At 33.3% G+C, this 22,086-nt stretch overlaps 2 protein-coding genes across 2 annotated transcripts in view; one reads left to right on the top strand and one right to left on the bottom strand.

Moving 5' to 3' along the window:
* The window catches only part of LOC134839461 (uncharacterized), a 595,847-nt gene that overhangs the window by 157,101 nt on the left and 416,660 nt on the right, over positions 1 to 22,086 (bottom strand). The window lies entirely within an intron of this gene.
* Positions 1 to 22,086, top strand: part of LOC134839386 (cilia- and flagella-associated protein 221-like) — a 475,835-nt gene that overhangs the window by 306,290 nt on the left and 147,459 nt on the right. The window lies entirely within an intron of this gene.

Genomic DNA, 22,086 nt, shown 5'->3' with positions numbered 1-22,086 from the left:
TAGAAAACCGTAAAAATAGTGGTTAATTGACAAAAATGACTGAGAAAAAGTATCTGTAGTGCAAAATACACTTTTATTAGATTTTAACTTTTTTCCACCATGCAAACTAGACGTCGCACCATATATGGTGCTATTTATGGAAATGATGTTTCCATACAAAAACAACTTTAATTGAGCATGCGATATCACAACCAACACCAAATTTTGTTGTTTAATTTTGGGGTTTGATTGCAGTTTCAAATATTGACAAGTAAGCTGAGAAAATACTTTTGGACAAAAATCGTGTGAAGAAAAGTGAAAAAATTTTTTTGATTGTTTTTTTTAGAAAAATTTTTCATTTCGGAACAATTTTTTGGGCACATCAAGGAACAGGATTAAAAACAGAATTTTGCTTCAACAGACCGTTTCTGATTATCACAACATAGATTTAAATTAGGATAATTTTTCAATAGTAAAACAATTAAAAATTTAAAACAGTTCTAACATCGAAAAAAGTTTTTTTATATATAAAACCAAATTTAACATCTTCTGCCTCTCTATTGATTTTATTTACTTTATATTTTTTAGCGTTTACACTGAGATTCAATATTTTGTTAAAAACAGTCGCTTTTGAGGTGAATTTTGCGTAAAAAAGAAACTCTGAAGGTTTTTTTATTTTTCTTCAATTTGAAATTTTTTTTATAACTTTATCAGATACCTTGAAGGGCACAAGATCAAGACTCAAAACAAAATTTGTTCTGATTTTCAAATCAAAGGTGTAAAGTTAGAGTTTTTAGAAAAAATAACAATGAAAATAAATTTTTACACAAGAAAACAATTAAAAACAAGCAAACGAGTCAAAACCTGTAGTACTTTGTCTTTTTGTTGTGAAACACAAATTTTTAGATAACAAATTCAAAAATCTTAGCAGTTAGGTCGCGCCATGCATGATACCACAGTAACCATACATTGCAAGCTTCCATGGTGACATATAAATTATCAACAGCCCTAGTAAAAGTATCAATATTGTCTAATTTGAAGTCCCCCATACTTTAAAAATGTGGAATCATACGTCGCGTCATGCATGGAAAATCTGTTATTTTAACATAAAAATACGTCGGCTTTCATGGCTTCCATGGAACCATGCATGGTGCGACGTATGGTTGCACATTTTGATCAACCCGGGTTAATATTTGGAGCTTTGGGGAGACACACTTAAGTTATAATAACATCTCGGAAGGTAAAAAAAGATTGACTGAAATCATGAGCTCGAACCAATTCTCACGTCCTTGTATCTGCTCATTTCATTCTAAGAACCCTATATTGCAAAAAAAACAAAGAAGTAGCAAGTTTTGACAGATTTTGCAATTCAGCGAAGTTAAACTTTCGAAAAGAATGCACTAGTGTTTTACTGTTCTTTACTGCTCTAGTGGGCGGGCGAGAGACAGGAGCAGTTTTTTACAGGGGCAGTAGATACTTTGGGGGGTTGTTAAGTAGATCAGATCGGGGTTAGAACACGCAGTGTCTCAATGAAAGTGGGATTCGATTCTCTCTGGTTTCCTACGAATGGGTTTTGATTTGTAGCTTTCCTGAGCCTCTTGTACGTTTCTTGTAGCCATGTCTTTTATTGAAACAAATACATGTTTTGGTTATGTGAAATTTTCATTTGGCTTTCAAAATTTTAAGGTTTATACGAGAGGGGAGCGAAAAATTCTTCGAGCCATAAAATAACCCAATTTTTTTAAACTCTTTGTCTCATTTGAATGATTGAGTAGAATAAATTTTCAATCTGCTGTAAAATGCTCGATTTTGATTTGCCAAAAGTTCCGACGAAGAATCAAGTTAGCATCCTCCCCCTAAAAAGATTTGAAGGAGACGTTAATTTGACCCAAATTTTTACAGGTCATTGAACACTTAGCAGTAAAAGCGATACAACATTATCGGAACCAGATCAAAACAAGTATTTTTATAGAATATTATATTCTTGACAACTATCTCTCGAAAATACTTAGAACTAACCAATCCATGACTAAAACTTACTATAAATTGTGAGGCTGAAACTATCTATAGTTTATGCCAGAACAGAATAAGTTTAACCTAGCAGCCAGTTGCTCTTCCTAAGAACAGTTCTTGATTCTACACCTCACAATAATACCAGTATACACTAGATCTAATGAGACTAGGAGATATAAGAGTGCGATTAGAGTTGGTATTAGACTAAGAAGTTGCACGAACCTATCCGGCCGACAATGAAATGAAGAGCGTGACGAACAGACGGTGTACTTTTCTGAAGTTACTCTATGAGGAAGCCACCCCGGACTTGAACCGATCTGGTGCGACCAAAAAGAGTCTCGAACAGACCTCTACTAATCAGATTTGGAAAAAACTGGAAATAAGATCAAAAGCACCCCACAAAATGATAAACAAAATTGAAAATTCAATTAGCTAATTTCCACGTCTCAATAAGTCTAATCGATTCAAATGAACAATCAGGCTGACACCAGGTCACAATCCAAACGACAAACCAAGCCTCTACATCGTGAAACAAAAAAAAAGACTGCAACGAGTAATTCTCTGAAAAAAATTAATGGAGTACATTTTCATTCACTAACATGAATTGCAATAAACAAAGTAGTAAGATTAGTTCCAAAGCGATATATCTCTCTGTGATAAAAAAATTAGTAATGATATATCAACCAGTCGACTGAAATCAGTCATCTATTTCAAAATTTTCAAATCTGCAGTAACGTTGAAATTTTTATAGTTTTCAAATTTTATATATCATTCAACAAAAAATATAATTAAATAATTAGTTTGTAGTCTTATTTAAACTAATTTAATAAAATTATAAAAAGTTCCTTGCTTCTCCAGGACTTTCATTTTCTGTTTTTGTTTCTCTTCATCTAAAACATTCTGCATAACTAACAAGGAAACTGTCCTCATATAAACTTAAAACCTAACCTTTCCATAAAATATCGACCTCTTATTTAAAACCTTGTCAAGGCCTATCCTTGTTTCATTAAAGCCTAAAAATATTCCATATCAGATCATCAAGGCCATCCATAGATCTTTGAAACTCTAAATTAATCTCAAACTTTCAAATTATTGTCATTCTAAGTATCCGATCATCGAGGCTTTCTTTGGATCAATTAAACAATTTTGTTTTCCCCGCTTTTTAGAAAAAGTGTCTAAGGAACTTAAACGTCGATTCATTTTCCCACCTTTAAATACGACCCCGGATTAATTGAAACTTTTTGAAGAATTTACCATTTTAATTAGGATAAACAGTGAAGAACTTCGGTTACTCGTCCTTCACATGAGCCCCTCCTCCTAATTGACCCAAAATTAAATAAATCTTAAGACTAACAAAAACTAAATGGTATCCAACGATCTACTTGTGTTCTAAGTATACCTGAAACTTGTGGTTTGATTTACTATTCTCCAACCCTTGGTCTCAAATCAGAACCCCAATGAAATAAGATTAAGTTTTTCTTAAATGTAACTCAGCCACTCGAGAAAGTAAAAAACCATTCTAACGAATCGATATGCTCTCTCTCCAACCTGTCTGTTCGTAACAATCTAACCCCAAAGATTAGGATAAACAAAGGATTAACAATTTAGGGAATTGAAATCTAAAACTTGGGTTTTGCACCCATCTTTCTAACACTTATGTCAAGAAAATTTTTGAGAGATGAACAAACAATAAAAATCCATAAGTTTTTAATCAGAGAAGAAAGATGCCATATTGTAATTATACCGCATAAACAAAACATAAGATACATCAAAAAGGCAAACAAAAACGAAGACAATAATCACGAAACAGAAACAAACAAAAAAAATGAAATACTCCAGAACACAAAACGCAGTTTCGGAATCTGATTCAGCTACATTACAAAAGCTTCAAAATCTTTGATATCTAATACACGACCTAAACAAACCAGTAAAAAAACAAAGGATAGCCGAATCGGAAGCCACAACAGCATCATCCATAAAAAGGCAAGAGTCCTAAAAAACCATCCACAAAAAATCATCCACAAAAAACTCCTAATTACGCAAACCAGTAAGACTATTCAAGTGTAATCAACCAACACAACATATTGAAAGCAACACGTTAACTGTAACCTCAAACAAAAAAAGATTCAGTAGGACGATAGCTTGATGATGACTCTATTCTACCCTTTATTATTGACCCAACAAGTGATCCATCAGAGGACAAGTAAATTTTTGTCACAATTTAATCCTAAGTTTATTCCAAAAAGGAAATAGCCAAAGTGAACAAAAATTTTGATCAAAAAGTGAAAAAAAAAAGAGTTAAAAATCAGAATACAAGTCTTAGATCAATATCTATCAAGCATAGGTAATATCATTTCACATTACGGCAGGTTTACTATTGAAATTCTGTCACCAAAATCATCAAACCAACCATTACACCGAATTAAACCGGATGATATAGAATTAGATTTCTCGAGAAGTTTTATAGAATATATAATATATATTTAGCATCAAAACTCACAATAAGCAAACTCAGTATTCACAAATGATGTTTTCTCTATCATTTATTGTTTCATTTCAATATTAGAACCAAACGAGACAACTTATGTATCTCCGCCCGAAACATCCAGACACGCAATAGTAAGACGCAAAATTACTCCTTTCACGAAACACTTACTGACATTGAAATATCACAAATAAAAAAATTGGACATACAAAAGTTTCTAGCATAGTTCGTTATAATATTATTTTCAACACAATCTAGATCTCATTTCACAGGCAAGAAAAAATTTTAGACCACAAACTAACAATGAAATAACTTTAGCAGATGCAACAGATTATAAATGGGACCCTCATTGGTCTCATGTTTTTTTTCAACATCCCAAATGATATCTCAAGTGCAGCAATTGCAACCATCTCAGTACATAAAGATTAATTGAGAGTAACTCCATTATCAACTGACACAACACCATTAAATTACAATACATTATTCAATAATAGAAGAAGGAATAATAGTTTAAATTCAACGTTTTTAAACTTGAAAGAAACTCCAAGCTGAACTAAAAATCTAACGCAGCAAGATAATCAATTCCCATCACACTTTCTAAATGAAAAAAATGGTTGAAACATTACCTACAACAACACAACAAAGTATCTCTCCTATACATCCGACAATAAAAACAAAAATCCAATTCTTTCAAAGGCATTACAATCCAAATATTCATTAGTAAAACCATCAATCGTTCCCAGATGCTCACATGTGGATGATCAAACATACAGACCAATATATAAAAAACACCCACCTAACAAACCAAAGTATACCAACGGTATTATCTTTGCAAACTAAAATTTCGAAATTTTCCAAATTAATAACGTTAGTAATGTAGCAAGACCACTTCATAAAACACAGAATCAATCTCAAAAACATAATTATCTCGAATAGGTACCAAAAACTCAATATATCAACCTGTGAGTTTTATCGACAGAAAATATCAGACAGACCGTTTGAAAACTATCCTTTTTTTCAGCAAAACAAAAACAACTCAAATATAAACAATTTACAAGAAGCTAATCAGATTACTCGGAAATGAAACTTAGTTTCACCAAAACCAACAGCAGTAAGATAGTAATCAACATAAAAAACCATTAGAAAGATATAAATCAACCAGATGATATTTTTCAAACAGAAATTTTTGAACCTTACCTGGACCCTCAACAACTATGACAAGCACAACAACAATTCCCTCAAAAACGAAATTTGGTGAAAATAACTAGTAACACGCTGTCACAATAATATACAAATAATAAAGGTTAGCTAACCAAATCCATGAAAAATGAAATTTCACTACCCTACAACAACATGAAATTACAAAAAATCAATTCAGAAGTTTTACACACAAATGAAATACAGCAGAATCACTTCAAATGACAATGAATCCATACCTTATGAGTTGGATCATCTAAATTATCTAATAAACTACTCGTGGAATTTACAAAAACCGATCCTCAAAATTCAGTAGATGATTATTTAAATGCTGTCACAGCTAAAGTAATCCTAATTATAGGCCCAAAACCCCTCAAAAGACCACTTCACCAAAATTGGATTCATAGACGCACAGCACTAATATAAATTTTTCTTGACGGAGCAGCAAAAACTGGTTTTCAGTTTTACCTATAGAGATTAAATCCGATCGGAAACGGTTTACTCAAGAATTCTCAAAATTGTTTCATTCTAAAAGAAACAAACAGCGCCAAAGAGCTCTATGTAATAATTTTGCAGATTTCCGCACGAAAATAAAAAACAACTCGCTGTTATAATAGAAACTCTGGTACAATATGCTTATTCCCTAAACACACACGACTACAAAAACACTTAACTGACAGAAGTTCTAATGATAACCTTAACACCACAGTTAAGAAAAATAGCAAAAAAAAGAGAGCATCACATTCATGATCAATCCGAGAACCAGATAGAGATTTTTGCAAACTTCTAGACAAATTAGATTAAGTTGAAATCACAATGAAATTTGAAGAAACAGAAACTTTGAAATTGCAATAGGTAAAAATATCCAAACAACAACTTCACACATTACCATGATTCCAGACTACGATAATGATTTATCACCTAAATTCTGAACATAAATGAAAAGCACCCAAATTCATGGGAGACCTTTATTCAAAAAATGGGGTAACTACTGCCGCAGATACAGACACAGTATTGCTGAGTGAAGACAGAAACGAAAAGATAAATCAAATAGACCACCAAAATATTGAGAACCAACTAAATCTTTTTAGCAATACATGAAAAAAGACCAACATCTTCTAAACAAGAACATTTCAAGGAACAATAGTTCAGAAAAAACACTTCCAACAAGCTATAAAAATAGCAGATCACAATCCCCACATTCTAGTAACTTTCGTGAAAGATCACCATTTTGACGAATTTCACACTATTAATCACAAAACAGATACACTAGATCAAATAGTCAGAATAATCAGTGTAGGAACAGAATCAGTATTCCAGATCAGTCTCTAATATTTAAATTGTTCTAAATAGAAAAAGTACACATCAGCATCAACGACAAATGAACCAAATACAATCTACCTCAAATTCGGAAAATCAACTAAATTATATACACAGTGAAAGCAAAGATGATGAAAGCGAAACCAAAATCAGAATACTTTATACATGTTAAAAATAAAAAAAGAATACGAAGTTGAAATTGATTTGAAATGTAATCAGAATCACAATCCTAATTCAAACTTTTTGAATTAGAATCCACAAATCAAAAATTTTCAAGCAGACAACATAAATTACACACCTCATATAATCAAAAATAACATAAATATGAATAATACATATCAACACACAACAACCAAAATACTTTCACCTAGAGAAAAAATTTTGGAAAATCACACAGAAGCAGAATCAAATAATATTAAAATTCCTACATCGAAATACATCCATGCACTCCATCGAAAATTCCCATTTTCTAAAACCTCAAGTAAACTAGCCACAGCACAAGGCACACGTTTAATAGACTATGTAAAGATTTAATTATCCCTTAAATCAACGCGAACAATGAAAAAAAACTTTTAATGAAATATTTTGAGAAAATCTTCCTTATAACCAATATTAAACACAATACAGTTGGAATACCATTCATAACAAAAATTTTCCCAACAGTTAAAATTCTAAATATTAAATTGCAAATTAGACAAAAATACACCAGAACAAAAAATACATTTCCTACTTTTTTTAAAAGGTTAAACATGCATATGATTTTCTATTAACCAGGTTCATTATTATAATAATAGTAAAAAAAAATCAACAATAATACATGTCTGACCTTGAATTCAGACCAATTCACAATTTTTCTAGTAACAATATCATCTATAAAAAATGCAAAAAACACAAATATAGACACAATAGCACTTCATGTATACATCAATGCGCCACACAAAATCACACTTCTTTAGGACTACTAGGGTATTGCGAAACAAGCGCAACACTACATGCTCAACAGGAAAAAGCATACAGAGTTGATATTTTAAAATTAGTAGACATTTGCTAAAAAACAAGTTCTAATGAAGAAATATCTATTGATAAGATCACGAACGATTCGAAACTAAACACAGGTTGTCTTACAAAAATCTTTATTTTTACAAATACATTTCAACTTTCAAAATCGACAACTGAACAACAACATTTCTTAACAAGTTTTAATTTCCAACATTCTCAAATTAATCAACAAGAAATTGAACAATTAGTAATTTGACTATTAAAATAGGCCCTGGTGTATGCAGCAAAGAAATTTGATGTCGACAAAATACATTCCTCATTACATCTTCCACTTAAGCCCGACACAGTTTTCTAGAAACAACCCGCAAGCGATGTTCCAATACATCTAGAACACAAATTAAATGGACTTGTAGACATCCTCGAAGAAACGAAATAATTTCACCAGTTGATAAAGAAAAACAACCTAAAGGAAACACTTTTATCAACCCAGTAATTATTTCACAACAGGCGAATCTCCTAAAATTATTTGAGAAGCGCGATATCTAAACTCCTTAATTGACAAATCAAAATGCGACTGGTCCAGAGAATCAATACAGGAGGTACTCGTAAAAATATTTGGACATTTCAAAACCACAGCATTTATGAATAGTGCATATAATCAATTGCCACTAGTTGAACAATCACGCCGCTTAACACAATTGGTTATTGAAAACCAACAATACGAATTGAACAGAATATTTTATGGTTTATCCATAGGACCAGCAGCTTCTTTGCCTCTATGAGTAAAAAAAACCAGAACACTCATTTTAAGTACAAATGTCATCACAAATTTAGAAGAGACGATGTTTTCATACAACCAAAAACAAATCAACTAACGTTCCAAGTTCTAGATATCATAAGTTTTATTAAAAGAATTGAAAGCATGAAAGCAGTCCCAGACAAATCACATATATTTTTTACTCGTTTGAAACTTTTCGGACAAATTATTGAAGGAACCACAAAAAAACTCCTTATTGAAGAAACCACAGAAGAAACCACAAAAACAAAAAAAAATATTTGCAATTTTAAAACTTCAACTACCATCAAACCAAAAGATAACTCAAGAATGCCTTGAAATCGAAGTTTTTTTGTCAAAAATGTATATAAATGCAATTATATCTCGACCATTTCATAACATCCTTAGACAACAAAACAACTTTGAAGCGCCCGAACATTTGACAAAAAAATTCTGATGAACAAGTCTAAGACAGCATTCCCAACCCAAAACATTTTTTGTATACAATGTGCAACGCCTCTAATTTGTAAATTTGCACAGCTCTTTTACAATCATATCAACGCACCAACCAAATGATCTTATTATCAGCAAACTCAAGATTTTTTACACAAGCAGAGTTGAGACTCTCTACACTCATGAGAGGGTGTACAGCTATAATGAATACACTAACAGAATATGAATTTTTGATCCTTGGATCAAAACATCCAACAGTTTTGTTTACAGACCATAAACCCATAATGTCTCTCTTTAGATAAAAATCTAATCTTAACTATAGAGTATATAGATTTCAATTAAGTTTAATAGAATTTGCAAACGTACTCAAATTTTCGGCAGCAGGTAAAAACCTTGCTCTACCCGACACACTTAGTCGAATACACCGCCGGAGCTATTTACACGAAAAACAACCGTAGAAATACAACAGAAAATAAAATTCTTTCTCGCTAAAGACGAAAGATTACAACAATTACAATATGTATATGCAGTCACAATTGACTCCGATACTAAACAAATAATACGCTAAAACAATTTCCACCCTACTTAACTTGCCAAAATAATCAATATGAAGAAGGTTTACTAGAAAAAGGCACATTCAAACAAATACTTTTTCATCGTGGATAAAAAACAACACACAACTAAAATCCCATCAACAAAAACCACAACGCATTTGCTCTTTTCGATTATCAGAAATGGAAGACCTTATCGATACAATAAGTTTGGCAGGAGCATTAGAAACAAGTCAAAATTATAAACTAAATAAAGAATTTGATTTACAAGACACTTTGGACAATATAACTCTATCAAGTCAATAGTTTAAAAATATCCTCTTATCATGTACAGTAGATTTAGCAATTGATTTACTCAAAAAGAATAAAAAAATTGACAATGTCATCAGACAAATGAAAATTTGGCATAAATACAAAACAAAACCCGCAAAAACCAAAATTACAAATTTATGAAACAATACATTACTCCGACATTTCCGAAAATTTAACAAAACCACAAAAAAACGAAAATACTGACATATTAGAATATCATCACCCAGATATGAAAAAACCCTGTTTCCCATTAATTTTATTAAAAAGCATTCCATATATTGCACTCCCTTGATACAAAAAAAATACAGGATCAGAAAAAAAATCATTTTCAAATTTCACGCAAAACTTTTATTTTCTAAATGCACCAAGTACTTTGTAACGACTGTATAACATGTCAATTAAATGAACCTTTCCCACATGAGAAACATTTGCAGAAAAACGGGCTTATAAAAGACAAAGTTTGTATTTCAACCATAGAATCTCATTCGACACAAAAGACATATATCCCCCTCCTCAGAAGGAAACTCATATATAATGATAATTGTAGCCGCATTTAAACATAATGTAGCACTCAACCCTGTGCCTCATTGTAATGATAATTATGCATGAACAAAAATCTGTGAGCACTGAAAAGCAAAAATGAGACTACCCGAACTTCTTGTCATAGTTAATGGAACAGAATTCACGAATAACAAAATCATTAATTTATATCATCTTTATAACATTTTCCACAAACCCATTAAACACTAAATCATAAACGAAAACAAAAAAAAACAAAAAAAATACACCGAATGGTCAACAGTCATAAAATTATTCCCAATAGCATATAACTCTCATATCACAACAGCATTCAAACTATCACCGTATTAAATTGTTTTCAACCAAAAACCACGTAAACCCATAACGTTCTCAGCAAACTCCTCCAAAAATGCACACGGACATTGCCAACCGACAAAAGATTCAATTTCTTTCTAAACTACCACTTCACAATCATAATGAAGATCATTTTCATCATCCACAGTTTTTGAAATATGCTTGTGGCACCCACACAGAATGGGTTTTAAACAAAGATAAAACACAACGAAAGTTCTCGGAAAGTTGCGGAGAATTTATTACAAAGACAAAATATTCAATCTCATATAAATTCACGCTTTACTGCAGCATCAGATTTTAAAATAGCAAGATTTGTAGTAATGCCAAAATTTCAATACAATGAGATATCTCAAAAAAGTTACAACCTGTCCGTAAAGGACCATACCAAATTATAGAAAAACCCACAGACGTTACATATAAATTAACTGATTCTAACAAAAGGAAGTGAAACAACATAGAGACAACTTTTTACCACGTTACCCGAAAGAATACGCTCTTCGTGAAATAACACTTATATTTTCCTTTACAGGAATACACATTGTTGAAACAACAAAAGACAAAAGAAAAATCAAAACACCTAGAAATTCAATTAATTTACAACTTTATCCCTATATAATCCACAAAACATACCACAAACTACTCTTTTTACTATCAGAAATTAAAGAAAGATCACAACAACATCTGTAATTTTGTCTCAGAAATCAACCAAGAAAAGACTACAAAAATTTTATCACCCAATCTGAACTATTAAAGAAAGAAAGTAGAATTCCAACAACACTCTGATTCAATAAAACTACCAATACCGTTACCCCTAAAAACATTCTACATATATATATCTGAACCATTTTCATTGTATTTTGAACAAATTGCTCCAGTTTTCTGTATTACTACTTATCATAAATTACTTGTTCAAGACCAACCAATCAATTCACTTGATTTCATCTTACACTTTATTCAAACACCACCTTCATCAGTAGCCGATATAAGTCCAACTTGAACTAGATCTAAGACTACAATTCCAAGACTTCCAGGTCAAAAATAAGCAAACCCCTATATTTGACAAAAAAAAATAATTACCATATAAAAGTTACAACCCCTTTCTATCAACCAATAGAAAAATCAAAAAAATTTTGTTTCAATTTCTAATAAGAAAATTACCATTGGCAAAAAATAAAATAGCCCAAAGACAAAATCATACCAATCATCTAGCCTAAAGCTAACCTACCTCACAAAAAGCCCAGATTATCCCATAAATAAAAACAAGCATCTGAAACTTGATACCTAAGCCCCCAGACTTCCCTTCACCAGAAACTCTTATGAGCCAAGATACTTGTCAAAAATCTTCAAACATTTTGACTTCACTTGATAAAACTTCAAAAAAATGAAATAAAGACATCAACAAAGCAAATCTTACTTTGAATGCTCACTCGATGTTCAGTTCTACAAAATCTCAAAACAATTATTTCACAACTTCTTTCAAATTTTTCTGTAATTTTAACACCTTGTTTTTTTCATAACCGGTATACTACAATTTACAATTATCAAAATTCTAATTTTCAGTATAAACTTTAAAATTTATTTTCCCTCATTCACACAGGCCTTTCGCTCTCCAAAACTATTGACCACCTAATCAGGTAAGTTATTAATTAATTTTTGTAGATGATACAAAACTTGCTAAAAAAAGACATAGTAATTCTTTTTAAAAATTTTCTAACATTAGTAGCTTCCTTCATCTTGACATTTTATATGTGTATAAAAAGAGCAATAATCGCTTTTATACCAGCAATCGTTTTAATAATCCTTTTTGCGGAAGAATTTTACTAAGAAAAAAAAACTTAAATAATACATCGAAAGAACCATAGGTAAACATCAAAATTGCGAACACAATCCCGATTAAAATTTTGCCACCTACCATCTCATCCCAGGACCCCAGTCAACACCTACATCTAGTCAAACTAACCAACCTCAATCATCTACTCGTATATCTTACATAGAAAATCCTTACATCTTTGAAGAAAGACACGCTTCACCGTCAGAACCATTAACACCCGCCCATCCTTACGCACCCCTAAGTGAACCATATTATGAGCTAATATATAATATCTACCACTCAAAACAACAAGATCCCAATAGGACACCAAAGCCAAAACCAAAATACATCAACTACAATTGACAGACAAAACATTCATCCAAGACGCAATAGAAACCTAACAACACCAAGAGTTCAATTCAACATACCCTCATCCCCAACATCAACGCCCCTAGATCTTTTCCAAAGCTCAATACAAAGTACCCCTCCGCCACTTATTTTAACATCACCACAACAAACACCGAATATTCTATCCGATTATTTAGGTTCAACACTTATTTCCAAAAAAATTCGTGAAAATCATTTTAATCACCCCACGTCAACCCATAGACTCCCACTTTGGATGACCCAGACATTTTCTCGATACGAACCAAACCATGTAAATAAACCAATAAAAATTTCCACAGAGACACCCTTGTCAATATCAGAAACACTATTTCTTCCATCAACACCTTCGGTAACACGTATAACGCCATGAAATAGTTTTCCCACAAACTTTCCATATCAATTAAGCGATCGATATCAAGAATTACAAAACACAGTTAAACCCCTCTGCTTAGGTTTGAATTTATTTGTAGAATCACCACCATTAATTGGACAACACCTCAATAGTAATTGCATCCATATTTGGGCCTTGAATAGACTACAAAATAGACACGATATACACAAAGACATTCAAGAGCATAATATTCAAATACTTTGACCTCAACTTTTAGTTCTTACTTTTCAAATAACTGTAAAATTCAAAATTTTTGTACATCACCCTTTGCTACAGTCACAACCAGATATAAGAGTTCAATCATTCCTCCTTCCAATTAAAAGCACAGAATTATTTAATTTATAAACACGATAGATACATAAAGAAAACAATGGGTTTATAACCTTCTACAATCCCCCTTTCAAGACTATCACATATATGTATATTTGTACCTTTTTATCAAATATGTTTTTTTCTTTCTTAGTACACCTTGAACCAACAAATCATCAAAACTCCTCCTTCCGATCAGAAACAAAACATCTCCTCGGAACCCATTATGATTGTGAAGATCACGAACAAAAAAAGTTAAAAAAACGTAACTAACCTGGTCACACAAAGTGCATCTGAGCCACAAGAAATCGAATTCACAACCGCAATGCCTTACTCAAAACCCGCGCTACAACTCTAACAATTTATAAATTCACAGGAAAATTCTCTGAAAAGGAAGTACCTTGTTCCCAAGTTTCAAAAAGAAACAAAAACAGAATTGATCAATAATCATTCTATCAAAGTAATATAAAACGATTAATACACATGGCCCCAAAAAATGCAAAAATGAAATGAAACGTCTAAAAATAGTCACTACTAAAAAAACAATAGAAAGTAGTCAATTTTCACGTTTTTCGCAGACCAAGCTCAACTTGAACAACACCGAGGCCATATTCAACTGATGAGAAAAGTTTCCTTATCATTGTGTAAACGGACGTTTAACTTACATTAACTGACATCCACGATAAAAACTGGATACCTCAGATTGGAATAAATAACCCGTCAAACTGTACAGCAGACACTGAAGACTCAAGATATCGAGAAATAACGTTTTCGATTGGAAAATTCAACTAGAAAAAGTGCAATTAACAACTGATTTAAGAGATGACACTATTTTATATAAAGGATTTTGCTTGCCTTCTAAAAATGAACAAGGATTTTTACTTCCCACAACACTCACATAGGCATCAATAGTTTGATTTTCTGAAGTCACATGTATCACATTCCAACTTGCTAAAACTCACGTCAGAATAATAAAAATTCGCAAAAAAAGTTCATAGAACTCATATCTTTCAATACCAAGTTCTGATCGGAAAAGATCATAACCAAATCAATATAAAATTGTACCGGGAATCGAAAATAAATAAACAGGTTTTCAAAATTACCCTGAAACAGAAATAGCATCCAAATAGCCAAAGCAAATTTTTCGCACCCAATACTCTTGTCGAATACAAAAAAGAATTTGATATGCGAACAGTAAAAAAAGACATTGCCACCACAAACCGAAATTAAGAAGATGAAACATCTTACATCCCGGTAACAATTTACAAAAAAAACGGAAACACTGGAGGAAAAGTTCTCCACGAAAACCATGGTGTACTCTCCTATAAGAACTATCACTCATGATTAACACATAGTTTGATGCAACTCATTATGACATTTGTCTAGATTTGAAGCTTAAAAACAGACTTAGCAAAATTTTTATAGAAATTTTGCTCTCAGAACTCCAAACACTACATCATTTGTGTGAATTAGAATGAACTGAAATATTGGAAATAAGTCCCATGTGGATCAGCAAAAAAGCCAAAATATAGTACAACTCAACCCACACGAAGATAAACATTATAATCTTCTCACACCACACCCTACTTTAAAGCAGTTTTTAAAGAATTTTTCACCCAAAAACATCCGCAAAAGAGCTCCATAGACAATCCATAGACATGTACCCGAAATCAAATATAAAACATCACATTCGTACCCAACATTTTCAAGAACTTCTCACTATAATGGATAAAAATCAAAGACAATCAGTTGACCAAAATCTTCGATAACTCGCTGAAAAAACAGCTGGTTTTTCAGATACCTATAGACAAGATTATTGTGGACATTTTAAAGACATTAAAAATTATCTTTATCTAAATGGAAAAAAATGTCGCCAAAAAGATATGTGAACAATCACTGTTTTTGTATTTTACTTGTGACCTCATAGCGCTCCTAGGATGGCCCTACCACATCTTAGAAAGATTGACTGTATTATACGCCATGTTTAGTTTTATAGGATTCATATTGAACTTTTTTCCAACTCGATAATTAAAATATTAAAATTCTTCTCGATGCACAAATTAGCCATTACAAAAAAGGCATTAAATCAAACGAATCCGACACTCTATAAGGAAATACAAGTACCACACCTATATCACCACCACTATTACCCAATTCACAAAATCACCACCCCTACTAATAATACCACAAAATTGTAGGAGTGCACTCTGTGCAGCAGAACGTATGTTACAGATTAACAACCTACAACGAAGCACTATCTCATAACGATGACACATACAATCAAATTATCGAAAAACCACACACAAAAAACTTTCGTTCTCAAAACAATAATCTTTTTAGCCCACGATGAGCCACCAAGTTGTATCCCTCAACCGTCTTATCACAATCTCTGATCTCATTTCTTCTCCCCTACCCAGTTTTTCATCTAACTCACCACACATGGATTCTGATGACACACCCAATGAATTTCGAATTCAGTGCCCAGTCCCACTAATTTTTAACCACCTTTTTAACTCATACCTAACCCTACCCTGTTGAAAACTCCACTTCCACTTCCTCACATACTAACGCTACCCATAATTTCCCCATCTTTCGAGTAATGCAGCCGACATACCTAGCCTAATTACTGATGACCAGCTTGAGCATGACCTGGACGATTTTATTACTAATCAGCAACAAATTCATAACATCAATAACGTACTAACTATTCATCTACTGACCCACTCCACTTCAACTTCCGAACCATCCATACCATCTGTCCACATCTCCGCCACCCGAGCACAACAAACTCTGATGAAACGAAAATATCAAAGAAACCCACCACAAATTCTAATTTTTCGCCAACGACCATCTAGAATTCTTCCAAACCATGATCCACGTCATACCAATACACCACCGTTTTTTTGTAGAAAACCTTCCCTTCTTCCCCAGTACACATATTTCAACGCCGAAAATCAAGCCCAACGAGCCCAATATGCTATGCTGACAAATATTCCCTTCTGCAGTCTCTTTCTGGGTTTCAAATTATAATTTTATTAACCCACGTAAAGTACCATTAAGAAAATACGCCGACGATGATGAGATCTGTGATACAATTTTTAACCAATATACCAATGCACTACACTTGAATCAATATACTAACATAGGCTTAAATCAGAGATTCAACCGTTTCATCACACAGTCATCCGACATATGGAAGTATGATACTGACGCTCCAGTGATTTCACAATTAACAGAAAAGTTTTCCATCAAAACCGAATACATCTTTCACCTTAACAGTACTAACAAAAACTTTGATCTATCAAAGTTTATGCAAAAAAGAACACAAAAGCTTACGAACCGTTTTTTAGTAAGTTTCACCAATTTGCTGTGACATTCAGCTTCCTAACACCAAATGAACGAGATTTTTATTGTTCTCACGAAGTTATGTTGAGAACTAAACTCAAACATACTCCCATTTAATGAAAAATTTTCCCCTAAAGACAATTCCTTCACAGTTCACCATCCTGCAACCCTCACCACCCTTTCAAGTTAAATAACTCTAAATACACATCACCAGATTTCCTTAACTTCGTTTATTGTATCAAATCAACGAATCTCTGCGGCATCCTCCGTAATTATGATCCCGTTAGACAAATGTAGATCTTGTTCCTCCTCACAAATATTTTCTCACATGAAGACTCCTGCACCAAAATATCCCGCAAGTTCAATTTAAAACTTATCCCGCAAGTTGTATAACTTAATTCAATTCACTAGCCAAGAATTTTACGCAACCTCTGATGAAGTTAACATCATCCGCGCAATAGATTTTTTTTGTTAACTTCTACGCAGTGAAAAGGTAAATAAAAACAACTTCCACAATAGAATTTTTTTTCCAAATCCGATCCTTATGAATTTTTCAAGCAAAATAGATTTAATAATTAGCAATAAATTGCTCACAATGCTCAAGTTTGTGAAATTTGCTTTTTTTGTTTCACTCGCCCTTATTCACGCATTATTTCCACACAAATTGAGTAACTTGCCACTGTAGAATTGTTTTAGAAATGAATTTCCAATTTGACAAACTAACTGATAACGCCGTTAACTTACTTTCACGTGTTTTAAAATTTTAACTTAACCCGGTTGGAAGGAATTATAACTAAGCTTAAACTAACTAACCCAGCTTTCCAATACTTAATAACCAACCGCATGTATGAAAGAGTCTCACAATTACCCAAACCAGATTAAACCCAGATTAAAACTGGATAAATTAATTTTTCGAACTTCGTTCTTAAGTTTTATTAAAACCGCATGAAACACAAGAACACTAGAAGAACCACACAAATCAAAACAATCCGTTTTTGAAAAAAGGACTTAACCAAAGAACAAAAGAGAAAAGTACCTGATAAAATGAACAAAAAGTTTAAACACTAAAAGAGATTCTGCTCAAAGAGATGGAAAAGTACACGCTACTCTGACCTCACCCACCAGATTGATGTAGCTCAAAGTACATGTGGCAAAATGATCGAGCAGCAATGGGATATGAAACTCGGGGACATTCGAACTCTGGAATGGCAAATCTATTGATTGGTTACCGTAGTCACAACTCTCACATGATTTAAAGTATCGAGCCAATATCGCACCAAAGGTACCCATTGAGCAAGAACGATGATCAAACGATATTGAAATCAATCATACGAATCCTGGTCACTTGGCGCTTCACACGGAGAACTCAAACCCTATCTCACTATTCGATGAATAATTGATAATGCACGTGGTCTCGCTCTCTTTAACGAAATCGAAAGTTCACCATTTAATTATGCAACATAGATCCAACCCCTCAACTCAATCACGATACGCGAAACTTTCTCTTACAATACGAGGAACTGTACTCCTTCTCTCTCTATCAAGACAACTACTCCACAACAGGAGCAACTGTTTCTCTTCTCTCTTCACTTTTTCACCGATTCAAACGAATCTTCTCCGAGAAGAAATAAAAAAATTTCTCCATCCATCCTTGACAAGAACAAACTTAAGACTGTTAAACTTTCTAAGCCCCGGATGGGTGGAACCGAATCAAAATGAGTATTTATTAGATCCTATTATATTCTTAGAAATTATATCTGTAAAATACTTAGAACTTACCAATCCGTGATCCATGACTGATAATTTGTAAGGTTAAAACCATTTAAAGTTTCAGCCTGAAAAAAATAAATTTAACCTTCCAAACAGTTGCTCTTCCTTAGAGCAGTTCTTGATTCTACACCGCGCAAAAAACCAGTATAGACTTGATCTATTGAGACTAGGAGATATAAGAGTAGATTAGGATGGATAGTAAACTAAGAAGTTGCACGAACCTATCCGGCTGAAATTAAAATAGCGTGACGAACAGAAGGTGTAACTTATCCGAAATTACTCTATGAGAAAGCCATCCCGGACTTAATCTCAATATCGTTAAGCAAACAACCACTGCTGCTGGAGAAAAAACTCAGTGCAATATTGGGTCTGGCTACAATATAAAATTGTATGGCGAGAATTGCTTACCGTCTCGATGCACAAATTAGCCAATACAAAAAAGGCATTAAATCAAACGCATCCGACACTCTATAAGGAAATACAAGTACCACACCTACATCACCACCACTATTACCCAATTCACAAAATCACCACCCCTACTAATAATACCACAAAATTGTAGGAGTGCACTCTGTGCAGCAGAACGTATGTTACAGATTAACAACCTACAACGAAGCACTATCTCATATAACACTTCAACCACAAAACAACGATGACACATACAATCAAATTATCGAAAAACCACACACAAAAAACTTTCGTTCTCAAAACAATAATCTTTTTAGCCCACGATGAGCCACCAAGTTGTATCCCTCAACCGTCTTATCACAATCTCTGATCTCATTTCTTCTCCCCTACCCAGTTTTTCATCTAACTCACCACACATGGATTCTGATGACACACCCAATGAATTTCGAATTCAGTGCCCAGTCCCACTAATTTTTAACCACCTTTTTAACTCATAACTAACCCTACCCTGTTGAAAACTCCACTTCCACTTCCTCACATACTAACGCTACCCCTAATTTCCCCATCTTTCGAGTAATGCAGCCGACATACCTAGCCTAATTACTGATGACCAGCTTGAGCATGACCTGGACGATTTTATTACTAATCAGCAACAAATTCATAACATCAATAACGTACTAACTATTCATCTACTGACCCACTCCACTTCAACTTCCGAACCATCCATACCATCTGTCCACATCTCCTCCACCCGAGCACAACAAACTCTGATGAAACGAAAATATCAAAGAAACCCACCACAAATTCTAATTTTTCGCCAACGACCATCTAGAATTCTTCGAAACCATGATCCACGTCATACCAATACACCACCGTTTTTTTGTAGAAAACCTTCCCTTCTTCCCCAGTACACATATTTCAACGCTGAAAATCAAGCCCAACGAGCCCAATATGCTATGCTGACAAATATTCCCTTCTGCAGTCTCTTTCTGGGTTTCAAATTATAATTTTATTAACCCACGTAAAGTACCATTAAGAAAATACGCCGACGATGATGAGATCTGTGATACAATTTTTAACCAATATACCAATGCACTACACTTGAATCAATATACTAACATAGGCTTAAATCAGAGATTCAACCGTTTCATCACACATTCATCCGACATATGGAAGTATGATACTGACGCTCCAGTGATTTCACAATTAACAGAAAAGTTTTCCATCAAAACCGAATACATCTTTCACCTTAACAGTACTAACAAAAACTTTGATCTACCAAAGTTTATGCAAAAAAGAACACAAAAGCTTACGAACCGTTTTTTAGTAAGTTTCACCAATTTGCTGTGACATTCAGCTTCCTAACACCAAATGAACGAGATTTTTATTGTTCTCACGAAGTTATGTTGAGAACTAAACTCAAACATACTCCCATTTAATGAAAAATTTTCCCCGAAGACAATTCCTTCACAGTTCACCATCCTGCAACCCTCACCACCCTTTCAAGTTAAATAACTCTAAATACACATCACCAGATTTCCTTAACTTCGTTTATTGTATCAAATCAACGAATCTCTGCGGCATCCTCCGTAATTATGATCCCGTTAGACAAATGTAGATCTTGTTCCTCCTCACAAATATTTTCTCACATGAAGACTCCTGCACCAAAATATCCCGCAAGTTCAATTTAAAACTTATCCCGCAAGTTGTATAACTTAATTCAATTCACTAGCCAAGAATTTTACGCAACCTCTGATGAAGTTAACATCATCCGCGCAATAGATTTTTTTTGTTAACTTCTACGCAGTGAAAAGGTAAATAAAAACAACTTCCACAATAGAATTTTTTTTCCAAATCCGATCCTTATGAATTTTTCAAGCAAAATAGATTTAATAATTAGCAATAAATTGCTCACAATGCTCAAGTTTGTGAAATTTGCTTTTTTTGTTTCACTCGCCCTTATTCACGCATTATTTCCACACAAATTGAGTAACTTGCCACTGTAGAATTGTTTTAGAAATGAATTTCCAATTTGACAAACTAACTGATAACGCCGTTAACTTACTTTCACGTGTTTTAAAATTTTAACTTAACCCGGTTGGAAGGAATTATAACTAAGCTTAAACTAACTAACCCAGCTTTCCAATACTTAATAACCAACCGCATGTATGAAAGAGTCTCACAATTACCCAAACCAGATTAAACCCAGATTAAAACTGGATAAATTAATTTTTCGAACTTCGTTCTTAAGTTTTATTAAAAACGCATGAAACACAAGAACACTAGAAGAACCACACAAATCAAAACAATCCGTTTTTGAAAAAAGGACTTAACCAAAGAACAAAAGAGAAAAGTACCTGATAAAATGAACAAAAAGTTTAAACACTAAAAGAGATTCTGCTCAAAGAGATGGAAAAGTACACGCTACTCTGACCTCACCCACCAGATTGATGTAGCTCAAAGTACATGTGGCAAAATGATCGAGCAGCAATGGGATATGAAACTCGGGGACATTCGAACTCTGGAATGGCAAATCTATTGATTGGTTACCGTAGTCACAACTCTCACATGATTTAAAGTATCGAGCCAATATCGCACCAAAGGTACCCATTGAGCAAGAACGATGATCAAACGATATTGAAATCAATCATACGAATCCTGGTCACTTGGCGCTTCACACGGAGAACTCAAACCCTATCTCACTATTCG

The sequence above is a fragment of the Symsagittifera roscoffensis genome, chromosome 1 (assembly GCF_963678635.1).
Source record: "Symsagittifera roscoffensis chromosome 1, txSymRosc1.1, whole genome shotgun sequence".
Taxonomy (NCBI): domain Eukaryota; kingdom Metazoa; phylum Xenacoelomorpha; order Acoela; family Convolutidae; genus Symsagittifera; species Symsagittifera roscoffensis.
Note: the sequence above shows the minus strand (reverse complement) of the source record. Positions and strands in the feature narration are given on the sequence as shown.